This window comes from Chiloscyllium plagiosum, chromosome 27 (assembly GCF_004010195.1).
Source record: "Chiloscyllium plagiosum isolate BGI_BamShark_2017 chromosome 27, ASM401019v2, whole genome shotgun sequence".
Taxonomy (NCBI): Eukaryota; Metazoa; Chordata; class Chondrichthyes; order Orectolobiformes; family Hemiscylliidae; genus Chiloscyllium; species Chiloscyllium plagiosum.
The window spans coordinates 18,202,097-18,211,623 of NC_057736.1; the positions used below are offsets into that span (position 1 = coordinate 18,202,097).

At 42.0% G+C, this 9,527-nt stretch overlaps 1 long non-coding RNA gene across 1 annotated transcript; it reads left to right on the top strand.

Annotated features, from left to right (window-relative positions):
• Nucleotides 1-3,407: 3,407 nt before the first annotated feature.
• Nucleotides 3,408-6,500, top strand: LOC122563616. Its single transcript, XR_006315668.1, has 2 exons — nt 3,408-5,456; nt 5,614-6,500. It is a non-coding gene; the product is annotated as an uncharacterized LOC122563616 (long non-coding RNA).
• Nucleotides 6,501-9,527: the final 3,027 nt, after the last annotated feature.

Sequence of the window (9,527 nt, forward strand, 5' to 3'; positions counted from 1 at the left end):
ATCAACTTTTGAAATTGCTGTTTCTCAGGGGATAAGGGTGGGCACCGGTCACTTCCTGTGGATGAAGGTGAGCACCCTTGATTATCTTGAAAGCCACTCTGGCTGTCACAGAGGTGTTGGCAACCAAGTTAACTCTTCCTTTCTCGTCCTTTTCTGTGATGATTGCTTTCATTTTGAGGTGCGACCGATAAAACATTTTTCTGACAGGAGAAACCATTCCTTTCCAAAGCTGCATTACATTGGCACAAGAATGGAACGTATGGTGTCACTAAAACTGTGGCTTTTGAGCTGTGCGTCACCATTTGCTGCCTCAGTGACCCCACCGCTGAGAGTCTTTGGTGATTTCTTGCATCTTCTGACCTACAGCAGTTCAAGTCTCCACTCCATGGTGGATGAATGCTTTTAATGAGCTGTGTATCAAGAAGTGCCACTCCATTAAATTTAATGGTGATGTTTTTATAGCGAGCCATTCCCTCTTGTGACTGTGTTGGCTGACTTTGCTGAGGGAGTTGTGCCTGTCAACCCTGGCCCACCCTCATACTTTTTGACAGAACTGACCGTAGTCCTGTTTCCCTTCTGTGTGTGCGTGTGTGTGCGTGTTCGTTCATTGCTGATGACCACCTCCTGACCAAAGCAATGTTTGAACATTCCTGTTTTCGAAACCGAGCAGCACCTGGTGATTCACCAGAAAAGTTGGCAAATCTGTGAATACTTTTTGAAACTTAAACAAAAAAAAAGTGTTGATGTGTACATAGAGCAGAGATTTTAGTGGTAGGCTTTATATAAAATTGTGTATAGTTGTTATTTGAGGTGGTGTGTGCGTGCTTCGAGCAAGAACTGTTTGAGTTAAAGATGTTGTACAGAATCGATAGCTGATAATTTGGGAGGTCAGCAGGAATTGGTTTGGGGGGTGGTGTCGGTGAGATCAGTGGCAAAGGAGAAAAGCTGCTTTGGACACCAGTGGTGTGTGAAGGTATGCCACCTCTGTAGCTTTTCCTTTTTTTTTGAATCCCCCATTCTATTTATTCATCAGATGGCCGCAAATTGATGAATGTAGGGAAAGTTGAGCGTGACAGACTCCATCTCCACATTATGCTCCCACCCAAGATCTCAACAGCAGTTCTCATCTCAGGTTCTGGTGGGATTTTTGTTATATTTGTTGGGGAGAGAGCAGGTTTTTGGTACGCTGGATGTTTCAGACTGCCAGGTGTTGCTATCTGTTTGGGAGCTCTGCAATTGCATTGTTTCTCCTTTTTTAGACATGGTATTTGATATCTTGAAAGCTCTGAGCTCACTGATCTAGAAAAGAATTGACTGGTGTGGTTTGATCTGATTTTCTTTTCACCTAACCTGAGACCATCATGGTCTAATAAGCTCCTTTTGTGCAGTTCTATGTTTTATGAATAGGTAGTGATGGAATGGATTAGGAATTTGTGACTCTAAGTTGTCCAGTTTGATCTTAATAAATAATAGAATCAAAATGCTGTAGATTTTGGCAATCTGAAACAAACTATGAAAAAGCTGGAGAAACTCAGCAGGTCCTGCAGCATTTATGGAGAGGAACAAAATTAACTTTTGAGTCCAGCATCTCTGCTTCAAAATGCTTCTATTCATACTGGACTCTATTTCATTTTGTTTTCCTCTCCACAAATCATGCCAGACCTACTGAGTTCCTCTGGCATTTTCAAAACTTGTTTTAATCCTTATTGGACCCCCATTCATTTGGTCTCTGTCTCACACTGGCTTTCCTACTGGGTCCATTCAAGGAGCACCACCTACTTTTCTTGCAAATTCAAGTCTTTGTTGTTTTGAGAGGTATTGGAGGCAGGTGTAAGCTCGTCACCATGACAGCGGTCGTCCCTTTTAATCCGGTCCTATTCAGCCTGACCAGCGACACTATTAAAGGCAGCTCCTGTTCTCACACAGAGCAGCCAGGACTTGCTCTCGTTTAGTGGGAACTCTGTTCCGGATGCCTGCTTCTATTTGATGAAAACGACCAGTCCCATGCTGGATAGGTTGAAGTTGGTCAATTTGGGGTCTGCAGGCTTGCCTGGACCTACTGTTCGAGGTCTCACTGTGTTCTAAACATGTCACCAGCCATGTCAGCCTCGGGAGCTGCTTTGACCCCAAAACAGGGTTGTACCAGTTTCTATCCCTTTGCCTGTGCCCACTAGCCTCCATTGGCAACAGTTCATGATTAGTGCTGCAGATCCGGGTAGAGTAAGGACTCTGTTTGCAGGGTTATGGAGACAATTTCTGTGGGGTGGCGTTAAGTTGGACAGGGCTTTTAAAGAGCTGTCACAGGCACAACCAGCCTGCTGTGCTGTAAGATCCAGCAGATCAGGAGGAAGGTCTGATGAATCGCCAAGGAACTTTTCTCTCTGCCTCAACTTGGTGTTTGCAAAAGCAATCGAAGCTGATGTCTACAAAGCTGCCACTTTGCACTGGGGATGTGGAATTTCAGGAGAGTTGTACTTGTATCAGCTGTGACCAGCAGAAAGCCCTGGCAATTTCATGATCCCATCCTGAGACAGCAGCAGGCTGGTTAATGACCAGCATTGTCACGAAGGCTGACAGGTGGCATGGAGCTTGTTGTTACAAGGACACTTTATTCTCCCTGTACTGTGTGGGATCAGACTTGTCCGATCAGTTCTTTAGTCCAATTTCAATTTTTTTTTTTAACTGCATCAACTGTCCCTGTTGAATGTTGTCAGGGGCTCCTGCCCTGGATTGCCTAGCCCCTGCCCCATTGGTTGGCCAATCATCCTTGTATTTTCTGCATCTTTCCTAACTATTTGGAATGTGAACTCCTCTTCCTTCTTTACCGAGTTAGATCATTCTGGACTTTTGGTTTTAAAAAAAAGGTATTTTTTAATTCTAAGTTTTATAGCAAGTGCAAAGAGAAAAGTCAAACTTTCTGTTTGAACACCCAGATGATTTTGTTACACTCCAGAGGATTGTCTCTGATTCCTGGAGACTTCTGAGTGGTCCATGTTGCTGATGTTTGGGTCTTTGACATCTTGTGGACATTTGACCCAAGTGTTGAAGGTATGAGAGGGAACATGGTTTCCTTTGTAACTGTCATGTCTCTCTAGTGAGTGTTTCACTGAATTTATCATTCTTTCATTTGATGCCTAGTCCTTGTGATTTTGCTATTTCAGTTGATAAAGATTTTAACTCTGTTTCTTCCATGTTTAACATCCTGGCAAATCATTGCCGAGTTTAATTTCCAATTCTCTGGACTCAAGTTTTGACCTTTGAGGCTATCGGACTATTTTTCCAATTTGCCCAACATCGTCCAAACCCAATGTATCATGCTACATACAATGGAAGTCTAATTGTGTGGTGCTGGAAAAGCACAGCTCATCATGCAGGGTTTATGCCTGAAATGTTTATTCTCCTGCTCTTTGGATGTTGCCTGACTGGCTGTGCTTTTCCAGCACCACACTCTTCGACTCTGATCTCCAGCATCTGCAGTCCTCCATTTCTCCTATGTAAGATGGAAGTTTATTTTCAGCTCTTAAAGCTCAACAGAAACTCAAACACTGCAGAGTTTCACATTTGGGGCCAGTTGGTGTGTACAGTTTATTGGGGCCAAGAACATTGCAAAGTTCTCTTGCCGTGCTCTTGTGTTGCAAAAACAGTTGGGTGTATGGCACACTGGCAACAGTACATTTGTCAATCCTGCCCATGTTGTTCCCTGCTGCATAGGTTTCCTTCTCCCTGAGTCCTTATGTGTTCAAACCCAGCTAACATGTCACTGTCTCCTTCCTCTGTCATCTCTTGGAGCCTTGAAACTGTGGGTCAATCATCATCTCCCCCTGCCCACCCATCTCCCTTTTCTGGAACTGGTTCTGTTAAACACTATCTGTCTCACCCACATAGGCTGGCCTACTCTTGTAAAGTTCATGTTCAAGAGAAATTGATTCATCTTAATAGCACTGACCAAAAACTGTCCTTACCTTTATTCAGATTAGTGGATAATTGTCTGAGTGAATTTCTTTATATATTTTGAGGGGACTTGAGGAACTAATAAAAAACAAAAAGAAGGATTCACTTGATTCCAAATGAATTATGCAGTCTGTAGTTGAATGAAGTAAATGTGGCTGTGTATCATGTGTTCAGTTATCAGTTATTGTGTCCAGATTTGGATAAAATCCAAACCTAATTATCATTTTTTGCCTCTGGCTTTTTAAAAATTGTTCCCTTGTGGTGAACAATTGTTCAACAATGGGATACTGACGTGGGCAAACTTCCACTTTGTATATTTATATTGCGATTGGTAATTAGCTTAAATATCATCAATCAGACATTAAAATGCCTTGTGTGAAAGTGTGATTTGTAGCATTTTGTATCTGGTTTTAAGAGTTTAACTCTTGGAGGTTTATACAGTCTCTTGCAGCTTAAGATTCAGTTGTTTTCCTTTTCTCCGCTAAGCTGGAAGAAGTATCTTCATTCTGCTGGTTTATAAGTGAATGGTTTAGTAGAACCCAGCATCTACGCCAGACTCGGTCTGTGGTATGCCAGTAACTGGAATTGGACTGTTGTAGTCCACTTATTACACCCTTGCTAATGTTCTGAAAGAGCAATCCACTTCCTTAAATATTTATGTTGCAAATCTTTTATCTATTTTCACTTTTTTCATCTTAGAATCCAAAAAATAGGATTTTTCTTTTTTTTTCCATCGGTGTGGCACAAATGTTGCTTACGTTTAGCCCAGTGTTGTTCCTTGAGTTCTGGCTCAAGCAGTTTGTGTTGGCAGGTTATTTGACCATCTCCTGACATTTGGATTGCACATGGGAGACCAACCTTGAATCTAGGAAGGGAAAGAGCACAAGTGGTGGTGGCATCAGAGATCTCATACCTCACTTCAGAGATTTAATATGTAAGCTGTTTCATGACACCAAACAACAGGACTTTGGAATGGCATACTATATTATTAGGGTCAACTTTTTCTGTGGTATCAAGAGCACAAGTCATTTATCTTGATGCTGGTTGGACCATGCCACTACTTTCTGGCCTTTGTCTTTTGATGTCTTTTCATGCAATGTTTGTACAGAGCTGGAGAGTCTGTTGCAGTAATGAGGGTATTAATAGTATCAGTGTACAGTGAACATTACACTGTGTTTGGATCATGGTACAACTGCAAACAGTTTTAATTGGCTAATCCAACAATATTATGTATTTGAGTGACAGAGGTTTACTGAGTTTGCAGTTCCCCTCTTTTTAGTTCACCGCTCCCAACCTCCATATGTCTACCTCCTTATGAAGCCAAAATCCAAACTAAATAAATGATCATGCAATGAGGTGGGACGGTCCTTTTTTTCTTTTTTGGTGTGGAATGCACTGTAGAAGTCTCTTGGGACTGGCTACAACATGACCTTTCGTTTCTGCTTCCGATCTCACCAGAAGTAAAGGGGCTGACAGCGTTTACTGTCCAATGGAGAGCTGGAGCTGTTGTACAGACCCTGTCCCTCGTGCCAATGCCCTGAAAGCAGCATTCGCCCAGGAGTGCCTGAAACCGCTTCTGTTCACTCGAGTTTCGACTGGAAACCCAAGTTGAAAGTCCCAATTCTTGGCACAACTAACAATACAGGTTACTGAAACTAATAGTCGTTATCTTATTGTACCCATCCTTGATAGGGTCAAATCCAGGGGAGCTGCTTGATATTGTAGTATACAATAATGCGTTGGACATAATGTATATTTCTGCATTTTTCTTTCCTCGACCCCCCCCCACCCTGTCTTTCTCTGTAGAGAAGAGTTTCCAAACTGCACCCAGCTTGGTGAGCCCTGTCAAAGGGTGGTCTGAAGTTAGCTCTTGTGATTTGTTTGTCTTCTGTATTCTCCTTGGTGCAGGATTTCTTTTGGAATAATGAGACACTGTGTCACTGAGATTCTGGTTGGATTGATGGTGAAGGAGCCTGCCAACACTTAGTATCTAGACTTGGGTGTGAGGGGGTGTCTCAGGTGATTGATCAGCACCACCTTTTTAGACAAGGCTTAGAATGAGTAAAGGGACCGTTTTGAAATGCCTTGGATTGTTCTAGCAGTTTTATCACCATAGTGTGAACAATGTCTCCAACAACATGAGCTGGGTGTTGTTTAAGGCAGTCCATTCCAGCATTCTTCACAATTGAACACTGATCAACAAGGAGGCTTGTCTATTTAACAAAACTCTGGGAGGGAGAGGCCAATTTGGATGATCGCAGATTGGCTTAGCATTGTTTCTGTAAATGGATTCTCCATCTCTAAAGAGGTGGTCTATAATTGTAAAGTTGTACATAGGAATGAGTGTATATTTACCCAGGTTTGAGCTGTTGCCTTAGTTTCTAGTGATTATATTTAAATGTTTGTTTCCTTTTTTTAAATAAACATGGAAAGGAATGCTAGGGTCTTAAACGTGTAAAAGTTGTGTGTTTTTTTTAAATGCAAAAGTAAGTGTGGCACTTGATTTAGTATTGAATGAAATTTAAAAAATAAAAGATTGATTCTCCAGGTTTCTGGGCCTTCCATTAGGGAGGTTAGTTTATTGTCTTTTGTTCTCATTCCTGTCTACACTTGCCTACGTTTTTCCGAAAAAGATAACAATTTATTGGGCCTTGTGAAGAAGGTATTCACTGGGTTCCACAGGCACTCATTACCTCTACCCTACATTCTCTCAACCTGTTTCTTCATGTAACAACTGAGCTGCTGTGTGTACCACTCCTCTGAATACAAACTCGATAGTACAGAGGAACCTCGATTATCCGAAGGCCATGGGCAGGGAGTATTTTGTTTGGTTAATCAAATTCTGAATAATCAATTGCTGGATAACAACATTTTAGCCAAGCACTGGGACCTTGCGATCTTGCTGAATAATCAGATATTTGGATAATCGAGGTTCCTCTGTAGATAAAATTGCATAGCACTTTACCTGACCTAGATATGTGTTTCACAGCCAATTAAGGACTTTTGCAGTATCAGCAATATTGTAGGAAATACAACAAATGGCACAGAGGCAATGAGCAGGTTATGTTTGGTATTGTTTGGAGGATGTTGGCCATTTGTGCAGGATGATGATGATGACTATGTGCGTGCCTCCTTGAAACCACAGAAGCTTTTAATATCCATTTGACACAGCAGCCAGGGTCTATTCTGAAATGCAGTCCTTGCCTCTGTACTATATACAACAAAGTATTAGCCTTGACCTCTGCTCATGTTTCTACAATGGAAAGTTGAATCCAGAATCTTTCAAATCTCGAGGGTGTGTGTCATACCCTGACTTGAATACTATCTGTCTAGCTCCACCGCTATAATAGCTTCTCAGTTTTGACTCCCTGAATTGTGAATGGGGACACAAAGCTGGACTTTGATCTCCTTCTCTAATCTATTGCAGCCTGAAAGAACTGCCCCCATGAGCTGAAAGCCACCAGGATCTCAAATTGAGCATAGACCAACTTCCTTCATTTCCATGATGTGTTGGTATACACTTACTGCTACCATGATAAAACTGGGAGGCAGCTCCACCTCCCAGCCTCTTTTCAATTGGAAAGTCGTCTGTCCCCAGTTAGATGGCAGAGTAAAGCAGCTGGCACTGTGTTAACTTCAGGAAAGTTCATTTTGCTGTGAAGGACACGCTGACTGCACAAACTTGCCTACTTCTGTGGGTCCCAAGTTCTCTTGATGGTGGGCAACATTCTGAACAGACTTTGGGGTGGAACAAGGTGCATTTTATACAAAGGTGAGGATTAAAACAAGAGTGGATGTGAAACTTGCTGCATCATGTCTAGAAACTGGTTTGACTACAGATCAAAGCGAAAGGGAGGCATATTAAAAGTCAAATTTGTAGCTATGACTAATTTCTTTCTCTCGCACACCTGTTAGTAAGGTGCAAGTCTCATTGTAACACCTGTAAAGCAAAGATTCTTACTGGTTGTCATCTATTTACATAATACTGATCCATACAGACTTGAAATCCCAGGCTTGCTTTTGTGACAATCTGTAAGGACAGGTTTGTATTTTGGATGACAGGGTTTCTTATTGTTTGATGATTCAGTGGGTGATACATCCCAGGCAATGCTTGCTGCCCCATCGCTGTTTAACAAGCCCAAGGCATGGGTGTGCATTAGACAAGAGACCAGCCTCCTACTCAAACATGAGGATGCTCTCATACAGTTGTTCTGCAATCTTAATGAGGGGAAGCACCATGGTGCCAGATTGATCACAATTTGCACTCAATCTCTACCAAACACCCCCTGTTGCCTCCCTGAAAATTGTGGTAACCCTCACGTCTTTGTGACTTGCCTGTTGGAGGCAGTAAACCTGGGCAGGCCTAGGTCCTGCTTGTCCAGTGCCATTGCAGTTGGAAGACAATCTGGGGCATTTCCCAGCTCCACATTCCAAACTACAAACCTACTGGCAAGGGAAGGTAAAATCCAGCCTTTTGCTGTTCGTGCATAGAATATTTTGTTTTCCTCAATGAGAAAGTAACCTATTGATGAGAGAACAGTACCATAGTAGGAACTGACCATTCCATCCATGAGTTTGCTTATGATTCACTTTAGTTTCTCTCCTGAGAGATCCACTCCTGCTTTCATCACAACCATCCACACTATATCAGCTCCAGCCATGTGAAAAATATAAATCTCTTTTGATGACATTTTCCAGAGTTTGGTTTTGATAGCTAAGGCTATTATGATTGCCTCACTGGGTTTCAAAGTGTCCAGACAGTTGAGTTTTTATTTTGATTCAGTTTTAAGAAGCTTTTAAAGTTTATCTGTCTTTGGTGTTAGGAGTAGCTATGTTTCTTTCACAACAGATTAAGCATTTATGGAAGTTATTTTTTTTATTGGGCATTGTAGATAATAGGTTTTTGAATATGATAGATTGTCAGGTCTTTACATGTCCATTTCAAAAGTTCTGCTGAAGTCTGCCAATGATGGATACAAATGAATGGTGATGGACAATTAATGAAGGAGTCATGGAGATTAGGGTGGAGTGTTGATTCCAAGGGGTAACAGTGAGGTTGGGAAATGAGGAAATGTAGGAGTGAGTGGTAGAGGTGAGCGTTAGCCAGTATAAGAACTGGTTAGAAACCAAGCAGCTATCCTTGGGAACAGAAATTGGCTGCTGTACGCCTTTGACACTGCCCTGGGACTCCATGATATGACAATATGTGAGAATGGGTAAGAGTGATAGCCTCAGATTTCTGAACTCAGGAGATAGCCCAGTTGGCATTTCACAACTCACTCAACACAAAAGTCCAAACTCCTGTTGATAACCATGAAGGGGAGAGAGTTCCATATTTTCACCATTCTTTGAGTAAAGAAGTGCTTCCTGGTATCAGCCCTGAGCAGCACACTCCATTCTCTGAACAATACAATGAGTGGCTATATTCAACCTTTCCCCATACTTCAAACCTTTAGGCTCCAATAACTCTGTGCTGCATTCTTTGAGACCAATATCCATCACTTTAATCAACCTTTTCAGCCTTGTTATGACACACCTCCAAGGCAGGTGGGACTTGAACTAGACCTTCTGACCCA